Source organism: Oculina patagonica, chromosome 7 (genome assembly GCF_052425735.1).
Source record: "Oculina patagonica isolate OP01 chromosome 7, crgOcupat, whole genome shotgun sequence".
Taxonomy (NCBI): Eukaryota; Metazoa; Cnidaria; class Anthozoa; order Scleractinia; family Oculinidae; genus Oculina; species Oculina patagonica.
In genome coordinates, this window is record NC_135764.1 from 22207634 (window position 1) to 22233952 (window position 26319).

General features: G+C 37.7%; 1 pseudogene across 1 annotated transcript; it reads right to left on the minus strand.

The window, feature by feature from the left end:
* Nucleotides 1–2709: 2709 nt before the first annotated feature.
* On the minus strand, nt 2710–25686 carry LOC144660570 (fibronectin type III domain-containing protein-like; annotated as a pseudogene). The gene is made up of 13 exons (XR_013572114.1): nt 25656–25686; nt 21880–22215; nt 20871–21179; nt 17383–17494; nt 12681–12889; nt 10958–11103; nt 9594–9724; nt 8826–9095; nt 7101–7406; nt 6227–6297; nt 5018–5350; nt 3599–3818; nt 2710–3094 (listed from the first exon to the last, which is right to left on the minus strand). The product of XR_013572114.1 is annotated as a fibronectin type III domain-containing protein-like (transcript).
* Nucleotides 25687–26319: the final 633 nt, after the last annotated feature.

Below are 26319 nucleotides of genomic sequence, written 5' to 3' on the forward strand. Positions count from 1 at the left end.
TTAATTATGCGCGGTTTCTTATAGTGTCTGACAATTCTTTCTCATACTATTTCGACGAGCCGATTTTCCTAAAAACGGCATCATTTCATTGTTTGCCCCCCTAGCGGAGCGGACAACGTGGTTAATTTGCATTATAATATGAAAACCATCATGGCAGCTATCGGGAATATAGTCTATTACGACATGCTTCACGTGTAATCATGTAGCCAGTACTAGGCGTTCGGTTAGTTTAGTTGTGAGTGAGAAAAAAGGCGACTCAAGCAATCCTTGCCAAATGCAGCCACCGCAAGACATTGGCAGAGAAGTATCGATCGGAGTACTTATTAATTGTATCTCATTAGGGAGAACAGATGCATTCGATCCAAACGAATAAATGATAAATTATGCAGATTCACAACCCGAGATGTCAAATGAAGATAGATTTACAAGAAGAGTTGTCCATAAGAAACTGATTGCCTCTCGGCACTGAATCCAGACTGTTTACATTCGTAAACTCATAAAATCTTTTTAGTTCACTTGCCCACACGATTCTGGTTAAATCGTTTACGAGTAGTTTATGCCCAACCATCTGAAAACAATTAAATGAACTGTATTGCTCCGAGGACGCCTGGGTACGAGACTGACATTAAGATGCATAAATTTCTTGATGTGACGTCAGCGTGTAGAAATTTATCCATTTTACTTCTGTCCATACTAGAATAAGTAACGAAGATAGTTCTCCGTTAAAGAATTTATTCACTTTTGATAGAGTTTACGACGACGATAAATATTGTTAATGTCGTCTACGTGTGGACCGAAGGCATTTTGTTACACGAAAGGACATGTGAGGCTCTCCCAGGGCTTTCAGGGAACAAGGGAACAAGGCCATTAATTTTTTAAGAATTTGGAAACAAAATTCCGCTACAACAACAACAACAACTTTATTCGCCAAGTATAAATAAATGATTAGGGAAATAGCTATAGAGTTAAAAGGGGCAGGCAGCCAGTGTTACAATTATGTTAATAAAAGTTTAGGTCGGTACACACACAAACAACACAGAACATTAGAGTGAGCAAAAAAAGACAACAATATATTAGAATATTGAAAATAAATAAAGTAGGAGGAATATAAATGTGAAAATATTACAGAATTGGGCGAATTGAAACCCGTCGCCCGGAAAAAGTGGGGTACCTATTATTTTTTGCGGGCATAGCGCCTTGAAACCGAGATCGCAAACGCTGCCGCCAGTTTCGGTTTCTTAGAACCTGAATTGACAAATTTTCACAAGGGAGTTCAACGTTATGCCATTGTCCTTCAGAGGACAATGCTGATGGAAATGAAGCATTTTTTGGAAGTGTCCGCATGCTCTTTTTATCGAAGTGTTTATGCAAAACCTCGTTACCATTGCTAAGGAAAAAAATAAAGCAAAATAGCCTTAGAGTTATATAATACAGGCGCTATAGCGAGTATCCTTCCAGATATTGAGCTTGCAATTTTGCATTAAACTTTGATATGGATGATAACTTTATATCATTATCAATAAAGTTCCAAAAAGGGGGGCCCTGAAACCGAATACTAAACTTGCCTTAATTAGTTCTTACAAAAGGAAGATAATAGGTCAATTCCGATATATTAATATTCTAACTTGGCTCCGAGGCTTGGGGGAATAAAACAAAAGAAATGATTTATTCATTCCTGAACCTCGACGTGATATCTTTTGTTTTATTCCCCCAAGCCTCGGAGCCAAGTTAGAATTTTAATATATCGGAAATGGCCTATTAGACTGTTTTGCTGCAAGTCTGGTATAATTATAATTATAAAGGAAAATAAAACTGGGAACACAGTAAAAAAAAGCATATTTTAGGTAAAAGGGAACACACAAAAAAATCAAAGAAATACGTTTTAGAACACGGGAACACAAGGAAAATTATGTTGGGAACAAGGGAACATGGACCCCACTCCCTGGGAGGATCTCACATGTTGCAGGGACATGTCACAGGGACAGTCACAACAAGAACACACAAGAAAATGTAGCGGGGACTGTTTTTCAGGGGAGGAGCCGCTGCATTATGTGCCCCCTACTTTCTTTGTGTGTTTGTGTACATGTTACGTCCCTGTTAGATGTCGATCCAGATTGTCTCTAAACCATGTCCCTGGAGCAGGCCCCTCTTGTGTCAGCATCGTCAAGGCTCATCGATTCCAAACCCACCTCCCTCATGTGCCCCAAAAAGAGCATCCCTGCAAGTACCACGTTAAACTCCCGTCACAACAACATGAGCATTTTGTCAAACAAAAAGCGAGGAATTGAAACAATGTAATATGTAGGAAGCCCCTGAACTTTTAGAGACCTGCATTGCTACCTTAAAACATTTAAACAATTCTTATCAGGATCTCAGACTTCTTAATAAAAGCTCCCCATGCATTATATCACCTAAGAACCTTTCTCGTCATGTTTGTGTTTCAAAACGGCAAATTATATCCAGGTTTACCATAATCATCGCATATAATTCCTTTTTCAATCATTTTAACTATTCGTGAGGTTTCGATTCTTTTATTTCTTTGTTTGTTTGGCATTTTTTATCAACATGCTTATAAAACAATAAATAAAAAAAAGAAAGAAGTTAATCCTTACCCCACCCCACACAGTTACAGTCGTAGTCATAGTCACGTGGATAACATGTAAATCGTCGACAACACAGTCCAGTAGTCGAGAAAAAAAAACAAGAAAATAAAGACTATGGTTGTATGGTTTTATTCAGCAACTAGGACTAGCAAATCGAAACAACAGCTTACAGCTTCTAAACGAAGAGCACGGCTAATGTGATTCAATTTTTGTGCAGCAACTAACTTTTAATCTTCAAACTACCAAAACGCTGTTGAGGATCGTGCTTCTACAACAACATGCCAGCATCGTATTCACTGCGCACACACTGTGATTGGCTGTTTTGAGCTTTTGCACCTGCTAGAAGTGGCACAAGATATTGCTTATAACAAGTACGAAGGCAAGAACTCCAGTGAAGAAGGCATGGCCCGGTCGGGCGGATGAAGCAGTTGGTGTATTGGAGACATTGCCCGGTCGGGTTGATGATGCAGTTGGTGCAATGGACGAGCGGCCTGTAAAAAATGAAGGAGATAAGGAAATATTTAACCATGTACATGGCTAAGAATTAAAATAATACTTCGTATATTTTAATATTGCGTGATGTCCTAAGATTCATTCGGTTTTCTTATAAATACACATCAAATACCAAGTCAGATTCAACTAGCTGATCTCGACTATTCTCCGAATTGTACTCCAACGTTAATTCACTTTTCTCAGCGGTCTTACCCCAGCATGTATGGAAGAAAGGAAACAATTAGCATTTTGCCCCTTTGATAAAAATTTTCAAGGATGCATGGCGCAATATAGCTATTTCTCGGTATTTCCACCCCAGTGCAAAAAGCTTAGTCAAGGAGAGTCAACGGAATAAGTACAAATTGAGAATTAGATCCCGTCTTAGCACTAACAACAGGACAAGTCTGAGCCGTTGGTTGTAGGATGGTTTAGTGCAGATGTCTGCAGGATGCTCAATTCTAACAGTTAAACAAATAATTAATACATAAGCTTGTGAAACATACCAGCTCCAATTGTAGAAAAGGTCACCACGTCACTTGAGGGACCTTCACCCCCACAGCTGAAAGCCTTGATAACCAGATTATAATCTGTGAAAGGCTTTAGTCCATCAACTGTGGCCTGTTGGGTTTTGCCTCCTGTCACATTAGTAAAGGTAGCATAGTTTGGAATTGCACGTCTGCGTCTCTTTTCATTCCGTACTTGGCTCTCGGTCCAGTAATAAATCTACCAATTTAAACGAAAGCTATTTGTTATAACATACTCAAGACAGTTAAACCGCAAATTGAGATTTATAGTGACCACTTTTCAAGTGACAATTACATACATATCAAGATACCTATAGTCTGTGTTACGCCTAGTGGCCCGTCAGGTTTTCGCAGCATTAAGCGACTAGGAATATTTCTTCCCCTCCCTAGATGGGATGCTAGTCTATCGCAGCGTTACCCTTGACATTAAATTCGTCGGTACCCATTTATACACCCTGGTGGAGAAAGGCACTGTAAAAGTAAAGTGTCTTGCTCAAGAAGACAACGAAGTGACCTGACCAGAGCTCGATTCCGGATCGCTCGTTTGGAAGTTCAGCGCACTAACAGCCACCGCGCCTTCTATAGGTATACATCAATCGTGTCAGTCAATTCATGGGTATTGGAAAACGTGGAAACATCAGGTCAGCTTTGACTACGCGTTCACCCGACAGGCGATTTTCGCCGCCTAAGAATACCTTTTTATTAGCCGGCAAATTTTCACCGCAAATAACCCTAGAGGTTACATTAATCCCATGTTCTCAATCCATCTACTCCGACGCTGTTTGAAAAGGATCTGCAACGTCATAAATGTTATTAACTCTTAAATTGTCGTAGAATCGTGGGCGATTAACAAACAATAAATTCACTGGTGTGCAAGAGTAGAAAACAATATATACTATTGTCGAATGACTGAGAATGTGTGAAAAGCAATGAAGGTATATAATGCTAAGATTGGTAATCAGTAAGTGACGCAATTAAGCTACTAGGAAAACAAATTCCTTTATACGGGCCACTAAACTACATGTAGTTTTAAGGCCACTAAACTACATGTAGTTTGGGGGAGCAGGGATGGCGCAGTGGTGAGAGCGCTCGCCTCCCACCAATGTGGCCCGGGTTCGATTCCCGGACTCGGCGTCATATGTGGGTTGAGTTTGTTGTTGGTTTGCGTCCTTGCTCCTAGGGTTTTTCTCCGGGTTTTCCGGTTTTCCTCCCTCCACAAAAACCAACACTTCCAAATTCCAATTCGATCGGGAATACACCCCACAAGCTTATAGCTTTAAACCTCACCGTGTCTAAATAAAGTTAATTTATTTTATTTATTTTTTTATCAAATGACCTATTGAATGGGCTGTTGTATAATTAAGGAAAATGTATAAGGAATAGCTTTGAAATACTAACTCTATAACCATCAATACTTCCTCCTTTCGGTACAGCAACAGGAGTCCATGCAACTTGAACACTGCTCACTGTTATGTTTTCCACGTCCACTCTTTCTGGCTTTCCAAAAACAAAAGATGCGTTTTCAATGGCACTGAATGGTCCTAGTCCTTTCTCGTTCCCCGCACGAATCCGAAATTCCCAAACCTCACACTGACCGGGTATAGAAAATGTACCAATAGAAGGGTCAGTGATATTCTCTTCTTTCCAAACATTATGTGCCTCGCCTTTGACTTTCCTGTATTGCAATATGTAATAAAGTCCTGGCGCATTCCAATCAACCTTCGGCATTGGCTGTCAAATAAAAACGGCGTAAGTTAATTTAGTTACCTAAATTAAATTACTGAAATTTCTTAACAACGCTCGTTATTGTTTGTTTATTTGTTTTTTTTTTTTTTTTTATGGACACTACAAAAGTAACAGAAGAGAGCACCATGAACATTGTAGTACCATGTGGAAGGCAGTGATTGTGCAAGAGCAGTAACCATGGATTTCATTCTAAATAGGTTATCTTTTAATGTAGACTTGACCCAATATAGAATCCTTTAGATGAGAATTTAACAAAGCTTAGAACAAATTATTATTTAACACCCTTTTTTATAATTTAACTTTTAGGTACCTTTTCTTTACGAAAATAACAAAAGGAAGAGGCCGCTATTTTACAGTAACATAACAAGAGACTGAAAGTATCTTTGCCAAAGAGTCCAATTTTTAGAAAAATAGTGGAATTCTACCATCATATTTTGATCTGAAAATGAATTTTCTTCAACTGAAGTTCGCCATACGACATTCAGAATTAGGCAATATTATGCCAACATGTTGCGTTCGTTTCCACAGCTTCAACAGCTGGGCCTGTAATAGACCATTTTACAGTTGTCTGCTCAGTGACCTGGCCTTTGAATGGAAGTGAGGCTGAAGGTGACCTTGTTTTGATACAGACCTCGCTGCTTTTGTTGTGTAAATCATGTTGTTCTGATGCAAACTAGCTTGCATTTACATAATAAAGCAGAGAGGTTTGTATCAATGCAAGGACACCTCCAGCCTCGCTACCATTCAAAGGCTAGGTTACTTAGCTGGAAAATGTAAAATGGTCTATTGTTCCACAAGTCAATGACACGATACTAGGTAATCCAAGTCATGCCAATATATGGTGACAGTAGTTTCACTTACAGTCCAAGTTATATTTAGGTCTTCTGACTTCGTTGGTACTCCCTTCAGGTTGTCTGGGAATTTATCTGGAACTGTAAAAAAGCAGAAAAAAAAATCAACAACTATAATTTATCCTTGCATTCTCAATGCAATGTCACACGGATGTGAAAAGAATAACGAAAATCATTCACCAGCTTGATGTACACTTTATTGTGAGATTACGTTTACGTCATTTCCCAGTTGCTATTGCTGACTAAAAAGAGTCATATTTTTTCGAGCGTGCAACTTTTGTCCAACATTGTCCAACTTGAGATAAGTCTGTGAGGTTTGATCAAAATATTTTACAGTAATAATGCCGCAGCTTCGCAGATAATGAATCTTTTTAGTGCTTGGCTTGTGCCTATATTTCTGAAGTTTCGTTCGAGTGACATTGCATCCTAGACATAACAAAAACATATATGGAATTTTGTTTGGTCAAATCTCAGAATTACATCTCTTCACCTGTTGAAAGACTGTGTGCTCGAAGAGAGTTGTTTTTTTTTTTTTTTTAATTCTAGTTATCTCGGGAGGACTCCTTTATGGAAGGAGCAGCGATACTCATCGTCTCATATAGGGGTATAAATTACAGGTAATGGTCTTGCTTAGGATGTTCAGGGCAGAACGCCAATATCATTTTTAGCCATCGAGGTCTTGTTTAGTGTTTCACTGAAGAAAAATAGTCAAAAAAATCAAATAAACTTGAGCAACACGCAGATGGTCTCCTAAAGTGTTAAATTTGATTTCTACGAACATCCCCGCCCCTTTCATATGTCAGTCCCCGGGGCTACTTATCTCTCTCTTTTTTTCCACAAGACGAGTCTCGTAAATTCAATCATATTATGAATTAAAACCTTACCTACAGGAGACGTTATGCAAATTCCTGCTTCAGTGGGAAAACTTGGAAAACGTAAACCAAGGTTTGTTACAGCTATCACACGGAAGCGTAGTGTAGCCCAACCAGTTAGATTTAATATGACAGAAGTAGCATTGGGATCAGTGACGTTGAAGATTAATTTGAAGATATTAGGTTCGTGGTTGGATTCCTGCTCAACAAGGAAATACATGATGGTTGCATCTGAAGCCATTGTAATCCAAGACAGGGTTGTAGTCCGATTGTGGCATGTGTCCGTTATTTTAAGGTTACTTGGAGTGTAAGGTACTGCTGCAGAATATTATGAATAAAAAATATTGATATGCATATACTGCCTTTATTCTCTCGCGTACCTGCAAATTTTAGTAATAATAACAGTAAAAATAACAATTAGTATATACCACACAAGTGAATAGTGCTTTTCGCGCACGCTAATTGGTTAGCTCGGAGGTAATTAGCAAAGTACTATTCACCTCCAAGCAGCTAAAGAGAAACAAACTGCCTTCGCGCGTCGCTTTGTTTACCGAAAGTGATGTTTTAGTCCACTTTTTGTTCAACTTTTGTGGTATATACTAAAACAATTATTCACATCAGTGTCGATGAATGTGGTGGATATTTACCTCCACTTCGGTGAATAATTGTTAATAATAATAATTATTATAATTATTATCATAATTATATAATTATTATCATAATTATATAATTATTATCATAATTATATAATTATCATAATTATTATTGTTGTTGTTGTTGTTGTTGTTGTTGTTGTTGTTGTTGTTGTTGTAAAAGGACTGTAATCATGCGAGTGATTAACGAAATCGGATGACTGCGACGCGGGAGACCGATTTGTTCAATCACGAGTATGATTACAGCCTGAATTGGACGACACGAATTGCTTTTGCCAATTAATCATGAGTGTTACAAAATGCGAGGAAAATTTTAGACAAGTAAATCATGTTGAGGATTTATTCTCACTATGACAAAAAAAGCCATTTGTAATTTGTAATTGGTTACTTTGTTATTGGACATTTTTTCGCGCGCCAATTTGGTGAAAAATAACGCAAAACTATTGAATAAAAAGAATTGTAGAAAATTACTATATAATTAAACTACTGGTCCAAGTCTCAGGTCTGTGCGTTATTCCGTACTCGAGGTATCCATCAAAATGTTTCAGGCAAATTAAGAGAGCACAGTATGGAAACGCCATGTTGGAGCCCAACTCCTTGGGCTCCAGCGTGGCGGCCGGAAATCAATGAAAACATCTGGCATTAAATTATGCTACAAAAAGCGGTCAGATCACCCTCATGAACAAGAAAACATTCACATAATCACTCACTGCTCGCAAAACCTCAACTGTTCAGATTTTAAAAATCGCAGGATGAGGCATTTTTCTAAGAAAACGTGACTGCCTTTTGGCGGCCATTTTAGATCTCGTGTGGCGTGAAACTCCGAAATTTAAAATGATCTATCTTAAAGGCGGCGAATGCTATCGAGCTAAAAACCTTTAACATCTATATGTTAAGAAATCTATTAGCCACTAAAGGGAAAAATACTCAGTGGTCTTGCAATTCTGGGTATTAGAATTTTGATGACGTCACTTGAAAACCAAGAATCGGATTAGATAATTTTGTTATAGTTATTAGTTATGATGGTGGCACCACAAAGATTTGGCGGAAATCCCCATTATTTGGCACATCTACATGTCATTACCAAGAACGTAGGCAGGTGCAGTTGCGTTGACTTCATTCAAGAAGTTCTTTGCCGAACATCGATAGTAACCAGCATCGACTGGGATGACCTTGTGGATTACCAACGTTCCATCTGATAACAAACGATGGCGAGGACTATTTATGATTTGAGAGCCATTCTTGTACCACCGAAATACCGGCGGAGGTGCTGCTTCTGGCTGGCATTTCAACCGGGCTTCATAACCATTATACAAGTAAAATGGACCAAATTCCACAAACTTTGGTGGCGTGGCTGCAGAGATGAAAATATCGCCGTTACCTTATTAAAAGACAAGCGTTTAGGTGCTGTCAGGCAAACATACCTAAGCATAACCCAGTGACCGACTCTTGGAAAACTTGCAATCTGATTGGCTGATAAGGTTTTTTAATGTTTGTCTAGTGTAAGCTTTTGATTAAGGACTATCATTAACCACCACATCTATTAACCACCGAACCGAATTGGACTCTACTCAGTGCTATTACCATTATTACTCAAATAAAGGACATAAAAAAAAACAGGACAAATACAGATCACTCGTACGAAAGCTAGAAAGTCAACTCTGATAGGACAAATCCTAGTCGTTAGAAAGATGATTCTGAAAGCGAGAAAGAATATGAAATCTGTCAAAAGGTTGGTAAAGTCGATCGATAATGTGAAGAATAGAGAAAACCTGAAATCTGAGGTATGTTTCAGGTTTTAACTTGGAAGCACTAAGGATTGAAAGGGCCAAATTAAAAAAAGGGTAATTACCACGAACGTGCACCCAAGTAGAAGACACAATCATTCCTAGCTTGCTCTCTGCCACACATTGGTAAACACCATCTTCCTGCAGTCTCACGTCTTTGAACTCCAACGTATTGTTTAGTACTCTTACTTTATTCCTTTGGAAAGACGAAGAGTTAAACTAAGAGCTATACTAAGAGTATTCCTTAATTGTCTTAAAGAGTTTGTTGAAATACAGGAAAAACCCCGTTAATTTGGACACCAAAGGGACACGCAAAAGTGTCCGTTTTATCGGGAGTCCGTATTAAGCGGGATCTAAGAATGAACGTCAGGCAATATACAATTTAAAAGCAACACAGAACGATAGCAAATCCCTTAATTATAACTTAAGTTCAAACTGAGGAACATTATGCTGATTCAATTAGTCAACTGCCGGTCAAACACCGCAAAGAAGACAGTTTTCATGCACGACACGAAACTATACTACTGTATTACTAATAAATATGCATTAACCTGTACAGTGGAACCCCGATACAACAAAATGCCAAGGGAGCAGTAAAATTAAATCTTTATATCGAGGAATCGTTTTTTTTAACTCCTGATATAACGATATGGCCGTAAAATAACCGAAAATATCGTTATATCGAGGTAAACCTAACAAGTAGGAGGATAAAGAGAATAATTTTGATAAAGAGGCTTAGAACACAGTTTCATTTTCGTATATCATCGTACAAAGCTGTTTACAGAAACGTTAGTGAACACTCAATAACTGTCATGTTATTGCTTTAAACTCGATATTTTGCAAATAAAATGTGACTGACAATATCGTTATAGCGGGAGGATATTGTTGACAACGTACAACTTTCGAGAACACAACTCAAACACAACACTTTATTCGCAGCCGACTCGACAGCCAACACACGGCCATGATGGCTTTCTACACACACTCTGGCGATACCGCTGACCCCCTACATTACAGGACAGAGGACTCCTGTCAACAATATTACGTTAGGTGAGCTAAATATTCATCGTTATAATGGGAATATCGTTATATCGAGGATCGTTATATCGGGGTTCCACTGTATAAAGTTTTTTTTTTTCTAATCGGGTGCAATAAGCTTTTAATCGTTACAAAGGAACAGTGTAAAGATAGGCAGTGAGCGAAAGGTATCCTTAAATAAAGCGGGGTTAACTTTGTATGAGAGCGTTTCAATTGGGTCACAGAAAAGTGTCCGTTGACTATATTAATTGGTGTCCGTATTAAGCGGGTAAGTGTTAAAGAAAATGTCATGACTTTTTTGTTGGGATAAACAAAACTGTCCATAATAAGGGAGTGTGTCCATAATGCGGGTTCCACTGTAGTAGTATCATATACTGCATGGCTAACTTACGTTGAGGCAATTATTCTGATCCCGTCCTTGTACCTTATACGCAGCCGAAGGGTCTGCAACTACATTGCAAAGTAATGTGCCATTTCCTTGTATGTCAATGGTTTTCTTTGCTGGGGGAGGGGTGTCTCCTGTCCACCGTGGAGGAACTAGATAGAGAAAAATGTTCACCTGAATGTTGTTTGTCAAAAATACATTTGTTTAAATATTTAGTCTTTCGCCTGCACACAATCTCCGCTACTGGAGAGATCAGACCCATCCCTAATCACATTGCCTATCTTTTTTTTCCTGATACACTGCCGAGGCTGTTAAAAACAATACCTTTGCGAGAGATGGACTCGTTGACAGAGCCAACTCTCTTCTAGACCTACTGCAGTTTTGGACCAATTTGTTTCTGATATCTACCTGCATAGAACTTATTTAATACATCCTTCTTTCATCTTTCGAGATAGATTTGAATACGCAAAGTTAGAGGGAAACCCTTGAACCCCAAGGGTAAAAAAAGCGTAAATAGATAAATAGCATTGTTATTTTAATTGTCATAATACATATATTATTTTATGCCTTATATCTTATAAACTATATTCCTTTGTTTATCGGTTATTTAAACCCTTATCTTTTTTGCTTGTTAACTTATATTCTATGTCATGGCTTAGTCGAAACTCTTTAGTAGACAGAAAAAAATTGTCCGTTATACAGAGATAGCTGTCCATAGATCCTTTGCATAAATGGCGTCTGCATTTGAATAACAATACAGATACATCCTAAGCCTCACGTTCACGTAAAACAATCCTTTGTCTATAAACCTCCACACGAGGCTAAGGATGTAAATATTAGTGTTATTCAAATTTGGGAGCCATTTATGCAAAGGGTCTATAGCTGCCACCTCCTCATTAATATAGCTGCGCACATGCGTAAGGTACTGGTTAAGCCGTTGGTTGGTGTCCGGGTGTCTTACTTGCTTAAAGCGTTTCTCCAAGAGTTCACGTTAATTGTGGTCTCCGTTGGAACTGTCCCTAGTAAGAGGTTCAACTTTATTTTTATTTGTTACGTAACCTCGTACCCAGGGTCTTCGTTCCCCTTTTCCAGTGGCCGGGAAGCGAGCGACCTTGGAAAGGTACAAATGGAGGTCCGAAAACATAGGACTTCCGGTTGAATTGCGCGTGCCTTGCTTTCAAAAACACGACTTGACAAACTTCTTGAAGTATTCTAGCCATTTTTTTGTCTTCAAAACCAATCAAATCGAGCCTCGAACGGAACTTTCGTAGTTCATGAGCCCGTGCCTCACAATAATTGGTAAATATCTGCAATTCTTGTGTTTTGATTGGTTAACAGGCAACGGTATGCCGGCTCATATACCATTGAAACAAACATGGTAGCTGGTGCGCGTCAACAAAAACAGCTGGGAGCTCAAATACTGCAATTCTTTGGCTGTTTTAAATGCAACAACTATTCCACTCGAGCTTGTTGGATATGAGATCATTATATGTTGGATATGAGATCTATCATCGCTTATTAAACGCGCGCTCGTGGAATAATTGTTACACACCATGGCTACTTTTTCTTTTCTAAAAAGGTTTTGATGGCTTGATCTTCCAGGATCTGAGACTTTGTGCATATTGCTCATTGGCCTTTGCAAGTAAGTACACAGGTAAAGCAAACTAATTCTCTCCCAACTCGCTAATGTTCAAATGGTAACACGTTTTACAATTGTAACGTAATTTACCTTCTACTTTCAAGTTTATTGTGTAAACTAAAGGTGTCCCGCTATTTTCTGAATTTTCAGCCTCACAAGTGTATATATCTTGGTGTAGGTCCCTCTTCACGTTGGCAATATTGAGAAGTCTTCCGTAAAAGGCATCCGGGATCTCAAAGGAATTTTGACCGTGCATAATTCGTTGCCCATTTTTCTTCCAAGTTATCGTTGGTACAGGTCTGCAAGTTATGATAGATGTATAATCATATGTTATTAAGAGCAAGTTTGTAGAAGAATCGAACAAAAATTGTTTTTTTGCGGCAATTCTTAAAATACAGGGATTTCGCTCATCTTCTGCATGAAGGTAGTCCTTATTAAAACTAAAAACGTTATGTTGTTTTTTTCTTCAAATATTTTTATTTTTCTGAGAAAAACGAAATTTTTGATTTGACATCTAGACTCGTCTAGACTCGATTGAGAGGGTACAAATTGGGTTGAAAATTGACCATTTTCAATCGATTCGTTTGTCAAAACCATCACGCGCAGAAAAAAATAAATACAACCGGTCTATTGCATGACTCTTCCTTGTCCAAATAAGCATAGTTTCAAGAGTTTTGGTTTAATCTAATTATTTTACGGTAAACAAAACCAGACTATTCTCACGCGAAATGAAAGTCGGTCGGTCAAAAGAATCGTCATTTTCACTATGTGCCTTATCTCAGAATTCCTTGAGATAAATATATTTCAACTGTAGAAGGATGATACTTTCAAAATATTAAAAGTTTTGTCTGGGTAAATGATTAAGCACTTGTCAAAAAATTATTCAAAATCGTACAAAAACGACACAAAATCACGCAAGCTTACGAATGCGTGACCAAAAGTACTACCACCGTATTTGTTCTTTACATCAATTTAGTCGCAACACTAGCAATACCAAGGCATAAATCATAATAAATATGTTCACCTTTGCTTGATTATGCTATCCTGTCCCATGCAATACGTTTTTTTCCTGTCAGTTCTTCAATGGCTTTCCGTTCAGTTCGCAGGCCGCTTGTCGAATCCGTCTGCGACTGGTGAATTTGAAGCAACCACCGATACGAGTTTAACCAAATATGTATCGTCATGATTAACGAGCCCTTTTGTGTTACTTGATTAAGCCATATTTCAGGTTATAGCCGGCAAAGCGTTTTCGATAAGCCACTTTGCAGTGCCTGTTGGCACCGTTATTATTCGAAGTGAAGTATAAATTTGCATACTTTCGAGACAAGCGTGACAGTTTTTTTATACTTAGGGGGTGGGGTGAGGGAAGGGTCTTAAATTTTTAAATGAATCAATGGTTTGAAAACGTTTGGGAATTAATTGTCACAAACTCGTATTTGCTACGTGATTTACTTTACTTATAAGTTCTGCTTACGCTCAAAATCAAAGAGAGAAAAACCGTAAAAGTATTGACAAAAAGCCGCTGTCAGGAAAAAGTGTTGTAATCTATTAAATTTAGACTTTCTAAAAGTCGTTTGCTTCTCGTCTCCGGTTTGGTAGTAGTCTATAATCTACTAATTGCTGGTTGCTCCTTCTATAAAAACCAAAATGTATATTCATATAATTCAGTTATGTACTTCGTTATTCTCCAAAACAACAAAGTAAAATAATTGACCTTGTGTGTGCGAGAATTCACGTTGTTTATTTTTAGGAGACGAGACTAATGTAATTTACTAAACTCGATTATAGATGTTTGAATGATTTCTTTTTTCTCACGAACCATTTGTGGAGCAACCGGCACAACAAAGTCCCCGTAAAGTGCTTTTTCCTTCAGTTGTCTGGTAAACTGTTGGAAAACTCCACATGTTCTCGCTGCACTTGGTGTACTCATGGACGTTTCTTGTTCTTTTAAAACGATAATTGGCAGTCCTTGCTCGTATGATCGACGCGATAAAGGTAAATTAATAACCGAGGTCCCTTTGCTGTCATGTAACAAAGATATAGAAAATCATAAGTCCCTCTGGTCTTTTGCTGGTGTTAATGGCGAACAGGAACTTATTCTCCTTAGAGAAGGTATCTTTAACAAGCAACAGGATGTTAGCGCTTTTACTATCTGTCCCTTTCATCGATCCGAGCTTGGAATTATGGGATGGCGAAAAAGTTCCAGTACATGCAAAGTTCCTCACGAGATTGCTTATCACAGTAAAGGGAAGACTTCTAAAGGAGATAGAGGTGTAGGAAGAGAAATATCAAATGTAATATTCCAGAAAACTGGTATCCTTGTTCCCGTGGGGTCAGGTATGACGTTGTGAAATTCTTCTACATCCCCATGTGAAATACGGTATTATTTATAGTCGTGTCTCGTTTATTTCACTGCTTTAAATTGAATTATTGTTCTGTGGATGCTTCCTTCCGTTAGCAGTTTACTAAACGGTAAAACGATTACTTACAGAACAGTGGTCAGTAGACATTTCTAATTATTTCATTCTACAAAGAAATATCCGACTCAAAATTATTTCATTTCAAACGCCAAACTTTCTGTTTGTATCGAGAGGAGACAGAACCGGGACCTAGTGTGTCATCTGTTGCCTTAGCTGAAAAAAAGGAAACAGCGCCTTGATCGTTTGTTAAAAAAACAGCAACACTAACAAGAAGAAAATGGTGATTGTCCCTTTTTTTTTCTCATTTTGAGCAAATCACGTAGTAAATACGAGTTTGTGACAATTCATCTCCAAACGCTTTCAAACCATCGGTTCAGCTAAAAATTTAAGACCCTACCCCCACCCCACCCCCTTAAGTATAAAAACTGTCACGCTTGTCTCGAAAGTATGCAAATTTATACTTCACTTCGAATAATACACGGTGCCAACGGGCGCTGCAAAGTGGCTTATTGAAAGCGCTTTGCTGGCTTTAACCTGAAATATGGCTTAATCAAGTAACACAAAAAGGGCTCGTTAATCATGACGATACATATTTGGTTAAACTCGTATCGGTGGTTGCTTCAAATTCACCAGTCGCAGACGGATTCGACAAGCGGCCTGCGAACTGAACGGAAAGCCATTGAAGAACTGACAGGAAAAAAACGTATTGCATGGGACAGGATATCATAATCAAGCAAAGGTGAACATATTTATTATGAATCATGCCTTGGTATTGCTAGTGTTGCGACTAAATTGATGTAAAGAACAAATACGGTGGTAATACTTTTGGTCACGCATTCGTAAGCTTGCGTGATTTTGTGTCGTTTTTGTACGATTTTGAATAATTTTTTGACAAGTGCTTAATCATTTACCCAGACAAAACTTTTAATATTTTGAAAGTATCATCCTTCTACAGTTGAAATATATTTATCTCAAGGAATTCTGAGATAAGGCACATAGTGAAAATGACGATTCTTTTGACCGACCGACTTTCATTTCGCGTGAGAATAGTCTGGTTTTGTTTACCGTAAAATAATTAGATTAAACCAAAACTCTTGAAACTATGCTTATTTGGACAAGGAAGAGTCATGCAATAGACCGGTTGTATTTATTTTTTTCTGCGCGTGATGGTTTTGACAAACAAATCGATTGAAAATGGTCAATTTTCAACCCAATTTGTACCCTCTCAATCGAGTCTAGACGAGTCTAGATGTCAAATCAAAAGTTTCGTTTTTCTCAAAAAAATAAAAATATTTAAAGAAAAAAAACAACATAACGTTTTTAGTTTTAATAAGGACTACCTTCATGCAGAGGATAAGCGAACAATTTTTCATAGCATTACCGGACGTTGTCGGATTCTTCTAGAAATCTCCTCTTAAGCTTTAATAACACAACCATAATATTGTTATTTTTATAACCTTCTTGTTAGTTCACAAAATCTGCTATTCAGCAACTACACCGACTCGCCATTTTTTACCAAACATGGAAATAGACGCGCGGGATGTTTACAGTTTTGTTTGTCGCAGAAGAAGTTTTTGTAAATATGGAAAACAATTTTTATTATTGTAAAAGTAACTGAATGGTCACAGAGTAAGGGTAGTAAATTTGCATACAAGCCGTAATATCATAGGCTGAACCCGTGCTGATAACATTTTTCTTACTTTTATTTCTAGAAATATCTAGAACATTCAAAAGTACAGTATTCTAGCCTGTGAAAAGGCTCCGGCTGAAAGGACCGAGAGAGAACTATTAGCGGACCGAGTAGGAACTAGGGTGCCTTTTTACACGCTACAGTATTCAGAGAAAAGCGTCCGATAATTAGCAATTAGACGGCAAGCCCAAGGCTTCTATCGGCTGGTTGTTGTCTAGGGGGCAAAGCTTTGAGTCATCTATCAAAAGTCGAAGGAAATCGACATAGAGCTGACGAATTGTTTTGCATAAACTAGAGATCGATCTTCTTAAAAAAAGTTTAGTGAAAATAGTTTATTTGTAGTTTTGCTTCGTGATTTTACTTGCACGCTTCTAAGGCAGTCTGTCGACACCACCTTTGCTTTGCCAATCATACCAGTCAGATTTCGAGATAGCCCAACATTTTTCCATGGTCTGCTCTCTTATGTTTAATACTTACCTTTTGGACATTAGGATCCTTATCAGAAGTTTTATAGGGTCATTATCAATATGATAAAACTACCTTCCATGCATTCCTATAGACCATAGAAATGACGTCATAGACCTCTTTATCTTCGTTGTTTTTCTGTCCTATTTCAGATCACACCTTGGGTAGCGTACTAATTAGAGGCCTGTGTTTGTTCAGGCTAGACATAGACACTTACCTTCCAACACCCAAACAGTATAGAGCTTTGTTTCTGCCCTCAGTGGCTCTTTCAATACTATTTGGTACCGCTTTCCAGTAAGGTGACATTTTGGTATTAGGATCCACCATGTCTGTAGAAAAAATTATAACATACAGCGTCTCATACAATAACGTTACAGATCGACATAAAGAAACGACCTCCAATTTTAGCAACCTCCCGCGTACATCCGTAACTCAATAGTGTACGCTATGGCGTTTTTTATTTGTTAAATAGTATAACATTGTTCAATCAGGAAAAAACGTCAAACCACAGGTGGCCCAAGCATGAAATTTGAATATATTGAAGTAAAATGGCGGCCTTTAAAAATATAAGAGTTTATATGGGTTTTAAACGGAAAAATTTTGAGCGATAAATAAAAGCGCAAATTCTAAATAAAGTTGACGGAACATGAAATAGTGTCGTTTGCTTTTGTTACAGCGTAATTTCAAGCCATTTAGAGCTATTTTACGTCGATTTACTGTAACATGTTTATCGTACATAATAATATGACAAGGTAGGAAACCTTGGTCGCTACTGGCGTGCGACATGTGTTCAAATTGGCTCGAATTTCGCACACAAAAAAAGCTACCACTTATATTCTGACTTCAAATATCAATGAGAGGATGATAAGCGAATGCGTTTCTAAAACGTGCTTGCTCCTACCTCGTCATTCTCAGCAACTAGCCGCTTTTGAAATTCCAAAACCAGAAAATCGCCGCCATATAGTCCGTGACTCCCACGACAGAAACGAAATGGCCCAAAATAGACTGGACTCCAGTCAAATTGATCCCAACAGAGAGGGGCACGGTATTTGTGATCGCGTATCAAGTTGTTTCCACAACCACACGGTGAGGACGACATTTGCGCCTCGTCGCAGCTTCCACGCGTGACAGCATGCCTTCGGAACGTGAAATCACGTATTTGGAGACAATGTTTTTAAATTACTTTCACGATGCCCGAAATACCACTTTAAATAATAATTGCGCAGCTTAATTCCTCGCCCCACAAAATTTCGAAATAGTTTCTTCACAAGAAAAGATCTTCCTGTCCCAGCTTGCCCGAAGTAAACGCATTATACCCGCGGACCACCACTTTGTAAATTCTGTTTATTTGTGCCAACAGAATTTGCAGAGTCAAAAGGAAATTTGCGAAGTGATCTTTTTGCAGCCTTTCACTGAGTAGAAAAAAAATTATATTTACTTTGAAAAAATACCAGCAAAATGCGTAATAGTGCAAATAGGATTTTTGTCATAGAGTAAATAAAAAGAGCGCTATTGAGCGCATCATAGCACAAGAGCTCACAAGGGTGCTAGTTCAGTGCATTCCAGACTGACTTGTTTTCTGCATAAATTGGCCATTTCTTATATAATTAGCGGTATTTATAATAACATGTTAGGCTTCAATTACACGTTCACAGTCTTGTAAACATTGTTATTATATGGCTACAATAGTACGCGCGCTCTGATTGGCTGCTGAGCGGGCATTATTTTCTTGTAATGACCGGGCATTATGAAAATTTTACTCGGCTCGACGGTTTTTTGAGTTGTGAGTAAAAGCTACTAGCGAGGGGGGCAAAAACAACAAAAAATGCCAACAAAATATGACTATCTTTTCAATAACTGAAAGAAAAATATAAGCATACCGATATTTCTTTAGTAGGAGCGACGAAGAGAGCCACAGAGAGCGAGTTTTACCTCCAGTGTTTTTTCCCTTGATTATACTCTTTTTGAATAGTACTTAAAGGCCATATAATAAATAACTTATTAACCTCGTCCGTTCGGTCATTACAGGGCAATCTCAGACCTCGGCCGTGATGTATTGACCTCGCTATCGCTCGGTCAATACATCAAGGCCTCGGTCTGAGATTCCCCTGTAATGACCTCACTCTCGGTTAATAAGTAGTATTTAATTATTTTGAGACAAATAATGTCATTACTAAGAACCTAGGTTTTTTCAAGTTAGCCTAAACAGGTTCTTAATTATATAAATGATATTTAGTGTAAAATTAGGCTAACTAGGTTCTTAATTAGGTTCTTAACTTTTGTTCAAGAAATAAATTAGAATTTTTAAATGATCTGGTCTTTAATGTCCAATAACTGTGATTTCATAAGGTTCATCTCTTCATCTCAGTTAATAATTATATTCAAGGAGGACAAGTTTTATGTAACTATGCTGTAACTATAATGTGTAGAGACTGTGTTATAAATAAATATTTGAGAAGATTTTTTTAATTCTATATTTTTGAGAAGATTATTATTTTCGTTTTTGAAAATAAGAACCTGTTTTAGAATTTTAGCCTAAAATGGTTCTTATGTGAATGGTGCTTAGAAACGAAACTGTAGCCTAACAGGTTCTTAAATGTTAGGTTCTTATACGCGGGTTTTTACTGTAGTGGACAAAACGTTTATCATCGCAAAAAGTAAAGACTTGTATTTATTTTCATCAGATTTCGGTATTTATTCATTTTTTACTGTATAAAAAAACGTTTAAACTGCAGTTGTGTTCACTAGGTTGTTGTTCACTTGTAAATGAAAGCAAAATTGCAAATAATCGTCGGCGAGCAAAACAAAAAAAAGAAAAGAAATAATTATGGTCGTAGGTGCTGCAAATTGTCACACGTGGAAGCCGCGACGAGGTGCAAGTGTCGTCCTCACCGTGTGGTAGTGGAAACAACTTGATGCGCGAACAAAAGTAGCGTGCCCCTCTCCGTTGGGGATCAATTTGACTGGAGTGCAGTCTATTTTGGGCCATTTCGTTACTGTCGTGGGAGTCACGGACTATATGGCGGCGATTTTGAGCTGGTTTTGGAATTTCAAAAGCGGCTAGTTGCTTAGAATGACGAGGTAGGAGCAAGCACGTTTTAGAAACGCATTCGCTTATCATCCTATCATTGGTATTTGAAGTCAGAATATAAGTGGTAGCTTTTTTTGTGGGCGAAATTCGAGCCAATTTGAACACATGTCGCACGCCAGTAGCGACCAAGGTTTCCTACCTTGTCATATTATTATGTACGATAAACATGTTACAGTAAATCGACGTAAAATAGCTCTAAATGGCTTGAAATTACGCTGTAACAAAAGCAAACGACACTATTTCATGTTCCGTCAACTTTATTTAAAATTTGCGCTTTTATTTATCGCTCAAAATTTTTCCGTTTAAAACCCATATAAACTCTTATATTTTTAAAGGCCGCCATTTTACTTTAATATATTCAAATTTCATGCTTGGGCCACCTGTGGTCAAACTTGCAAGATTCCGATAAATACGATCGAAATATATATAGGAATATCGCACTTTTCGTTTTTTTAAGTGAAATTTCCAATAACAACTATTTAGCTGTTTCATAAAGTTAGTAAAGTCGAACAAACGCGTCGAACGTGTACAGAAGACCTGATGTCTAGTTATTCTCGACATTCAAACTTGTTCTTGGCTTCAGCACATAAACATATCGAAAGTATTTTTTTTACCTGGTAGGCGCTTCTTTAGCATAAAAAGTCCAGAAAGATAAAAGGTGTTTGCTCCCTGTACTTTACAGCTGATTCCTTTTAATGTTGCAATCTCATCAACATCCATCTGGGTAACATACATGATCAACAGTTCACCATCTGGTGAGACGATTCGGTGAGGGTCTCGTTTGAATGGAATGCCATCATAATTCTCCCAGCTGTAGCTAGCGCCGTAGTTTGGCTTGTGTGGAGGACAACGAACGCTGAAAGATTGTCCCAGATCTACAATGATCTTTCTCCCATTTACTTGACTAGCAAAACCTCCGACATCTGACATAAAGAAAACGAAATTTGTTAAGGACTTGTACATTCACCTTTTAAAACACAACACTGTTGCTATGTTTCGTGTATGACAACGCTTCAGAGCTAACTTCCTTGTATGGGCCTCGATCTTGCATCTTCCCGGGGCATAATAAACGCGTGCATATTTAAAACAAGGTGTTGTAACTAAGCTAAGTGCTGAAGGGAGAATCTAGAGAGAGCATATACAGGGGAGACCCCCCCCCCCCCCCCCCCTTGAGATGACCAGCGGCTTCGTATTCGCAGTTAAAATTTGTTTATGTCACCAGTCAGTTACGCCATTCCTTAGTGGTTCACCCTCTCCTTAGAAAAATCCTAGATCCGTCGCTCCCAAGTGGTCTAATTATAAATTTTCGTGATTGACACTTGATATTAACGCACCTAACGAAAGGGAATTGAACCAGAATGGACAAAGGTCTATGGAGGAATTTTCCCTCTCTGTGTATTGCGTAATTATCTCTCGGAATGTGGAGTTATTTCTCGGAATTGTGAAATTAGAAATTATATCTGGGAATCTAGGAACGTGTTCAAATAAAGAGCATAGATGGATTGACACAACACAAGGTAATTATATCTTTGCATCTTAGCTCCCGCAGAGCTTTTTGACCTTTGTTTACTAAGCAACTTCGTGTATGAATTGAAATTTAAAGTAATAATAATAATCTCTCACATGTTACAGCAACTTGAAGCTTCCTGCTGAATGTTTCTTTGTTGGTGACGGTATCTTTGACAAAACACTGGTAATTCCCAGTATCGTCAGCTTCAAGATATTCTCCAGTTAAAGAACCATCCTCGCCAAGTTTATACTTAGCACCCTGGAAAAAAACTATGTCAGTTTCATTATGTTGCCATCTCCATTGTAGTGGATTTGAGCCCGAGGCCTCGCAAGGGAGTCTAAAGCCCGCGTTTAGACTTGCGTCATACTTCTTGCCAAATTTTACTTCATCTGGCGCAACCAGATCGTGTGATAAAAACTTTGTGATCTGTGGAGGATGAGGGTATTGCCCTAAGAAAATAAAAATGCAGATTGAGAATAAACAGTTAATGTTGCTGAAAATAATAGAAAAGAAGGTACGACATGAAAGGGCAATATCTTTAGATGGTGATTTTTTTTTTTTTTTTTTTTTAATGCAACACATAAAGACATAAAACAAAAACTTACACTACTTACAATATTAATCAACTAATTTTACAGTCATCTCACTAAGAACTTACACTATTTACTATACAGACAATATTATATGCTACGTTACCTTTTACAAAGAGTAATTAAGAATTACTGGATACATCGTCAATACGAATAGTAATAATGATAATAACAATAATAGTGCTAATAAAACAATCTTTCTGTCGATTAAGGGTTTCCATTTATTATAGTAGACCTCATGTAGATTAGTACGTGTTGCTATTTGTTTTTCTATTTCAGCTTTGCTTATCACTAATGTTTGATAAACACTTAAAGATAGTGGTTCTTCATTGATACTACAGCAGTATATATACATACATACATACATACATACATACATACATACATACATACATACATACATACATACATACATACATACATACATACATACATACATACATACATACATACATACATACATACATACATACATACATGCATGCATGCATGCATGCATGCATGCATGCATACATACATACATACATACATGCATAGTCTTTTGTTGAGGCAGGTCTCGTAAGGCAACCATAAAGGCTGGTGTGGACGTGCCATTAAATAATACACTAACTAAACATATAACTATTAATGCAAAAGAAATATAAAAAGAGAATTAAAAATATATGAAATCAGAATCCTTGGAATTAATCAGGCAAGCCTCTTTCTCAAACTGAATTTGGTCTATAGATCTAGAGGCACGTTTAAGAGTAGCTTTGAAAAGCTTTAAGGAGGCAGCGTTTCTGATGTTTCTCGGGATTGAGTTCCATACAATATATATAGTATTTGGCGAGTAGCAAGAGATAATTAGTTAACTTGTTGAGTTTGTCGTTACCAATAATACCGTACAAGATTTTGACAGTCGACAACTCTAGTTTTATTGACGTGTGAGTCTCGTACCAGTCTAGAAAAGCATTCCAGAATTCAGAGACCGCTGGACATGGGACCAGCATATGCCTCAAATCCTGTTTTGTATTTAAGCATAAATAGCAACGATCGCTGTTTGCGAGTTTAGCTTTAAACAGCTTGCTTTTCGTAAAAACTATATTATGTAAAATCTTGTATTGGAACATGGTTAATTTTGTTTCTTTGGTGATAGAGAATGCTAGGTTAAAATATTTTTTTACTTGGTCTGAGGCTAACCCATAGTCGATGAGGCGTTGTTTGGCGGTGGGTTCTTCAAAAAGCGTTAACAAAACTATTGGGAATAGTTTTAGTTGTAAGAGTTCTCAAGTTTTGAGACTGTTTTCAAGAGGTTCTTGGGGTGGATCAGTTTGCCTTATTGACCTTTTATATTCTTTTGGGATGGCGTTTATTACTCCATAATAAGTCAAAAAATTAGTTTGCAGCTGGTATCGGAATTTGAATTCTTCAAAGGTGAGGAAATTTAGATTTGGGTCGAGAAGGTGTTCTAAAGTTGAAATTCCTTTATCGAACCAAGTGGTCATATAATCATTTTCTTTGTATATCGATTTGTGTTGTCCTGCATATTTTTAAACTCAAACCAATATTGCAGCATTTTTTCATAAAATAGTGGTAGCTCGTTAAGGCAGATATCTTTAATGTTATAGTTACAGAGTGAAAGGAAGGTGAACCCTCCTAAGTGCGATGTAGCTTCGTTAGGAATAACGGTCCATGCTGAATTCCTGTTCATATGAAACGCTTTATCCAAATGCATTTTAAAGCTTTGTTCATTAAAGCAAAATCGATCATGTTCAGACCTCCATTTTCGCGGTCGCCTACAATTGTGCTTTTTTTAATTTTGGCTATTTTGTTATCCCAGATGAAGTTAAAGGTGATTTTGTTTACCTACTCGCAAAATTTTTCCGGAACTGGTAATACCGATGCGTTGAAAATGAGCTTTGAAAGACCTAAAGATTTAACAATATTGATCTTGCCTAATAGCGTTAGTCTCCGTCTCTTCCAAATATTTAGAGTATTCTCTAAAACATCTAGTTTTTCATAAAAGTTGAGTTTATCACTTATTTTTTTTTTGGAGTTTGAGAAGTGTATCCCTAGAGCGAAAACAGAGTCTTTTGGCCACTTAAGGTTAAACGGGGTGTCTTTTCTCTTTTTCCATTTTCCCAGCCACATTGCTTCTGACTTTGTCTGATTAATTTTTAGACCTGAGCATTTTTCAAACAAATCTAGGAGCTCCAGAAAAGCACTCATTGGTTTCAGATTTTTAAGAAAGACAGTAGTGTCATCCGCATACTGTGTCATTTTAATTTCGCGGGCTCCTACTTTAATTCCTTCAATTTTAGAGTTTTGTTTAATTGCAAGCGCAAGAATTTCAATACCCAGGACGAAAAGCATGCCTGATAGTGGGTAACCCTGTCTAACACCTCGCTCAAGCAGGAAAAAGTCTGAGGCAAAGCCATTGTTTGTGACACAGCTAGTTACGTTGCAGTAAAATGTTTCTATCCAGTTTTTGAAGTCAGGTCCAAAATTATACTTATCAAGAACTTTAGAAAGAAAGTTCCATTCCATAGAATCAAATGCTTTTTCAAAATCGAGGAAAACGGCAAGTCCGGGCAGATTTTTTGTTGCGGTGTAACTAATAATATCACTAATAAGTCTTACATTTTCTCCAATATACCGTCCCTTGATATAGCCGATTTGATCAGCGTTTATCATAAGAGGTAACACGCTTTCTAATCTTTTTGCAATTGCTTTTGTGGCAATTTTATAATCTGTATTTAAAAGTGAGATGGGTCTTTAGATCACCTTTAGATGGTGGTGATGATGATGATGATGATGATGATGATGATGATGATGATGATGATGATGATGATAAAACCGCCCCCTGGTTAGCTCAGTTGGTAGAGCGTCACTGCTGTGCGGGAGGTTAAGAGTTGGAACCCCCCAGACCGAACCAACATTCAGAATCTTAAAATAACTGAGGAGAATGTGCTGCCTTTGTAATTATATCTGCTAATGGTTAGGCATTCGTTAGTAGTCCTTTTGGAAAAGGAAAATAAACCGTAGTCCCATCTCCTGTATCCTCATTCTTATAGTAGGGGACGTTAAAGAACCCACACGCTATTCGCAATTGAAAGAGTAGGGAACAAAGCTCCCGGTGTTGTGGCCTGGCCTTTGTGTGGAGTAAATAACAGATGTGTACATCGCAGTTGAACACATGCATACAAATGCACTATGTAAATGCATTGTCATTATCATTAAAGTCCTAGTGAGGTGTGCCTAAATTTAAATATCACACATTACTTTTATGCGTTAAAGATTACTGCTGTGCGTAAAATTACCACATATCGGCGCTGCGAAGAGCGAAATCCAAACTAATAAACCAGTTCGCAACATCGCAATTGTCAAGCACCACGTCTGGTATCTATAAAGAAACAAACAAACGGTTATTTTAAATATATTATATTTAATCTAACTGCTCTTCTTGGAGTACAAACATCGTGGGAAACGAGTACAAATATCTCAAGAAATGTGTACTCCACAAAAGTCCGGTTTTTTTAGTGGTTCCGTGAGGTCCTCCTATTCGCCCCCACCTGCACCCCGAATTCGAAATAAAAAGTATAAAGTCGGTATTTGATGAACAAACAATGATAGATAATCACTCTTCTTATTAGACGCTTTGGTGGGTAGTATCACTGTACATTTTTACTGGTCACTTTTTACGTTTTTGGAGCCCACCAAAATACTGCATTTCTGTGAAATCCCATGTACCGAAGCCAAGAACGCGTTTAAATATCGAGAATGACTAGACATCACGACTTCTGTACACGTTCGACGTACTTAGCTAACTTAATAAAACTGTAAAATAGTTGTTCTTTAAAAATTTCAAAAACGTAAACTTGCTGGAGTCCGATATATATTTTGATCTACGATCCTCATCAGTCGTCCACTATTTTGTAGTTTAATTATGTTAGCTAAGTGCGTCGAACGTGTACAGAAGACGTG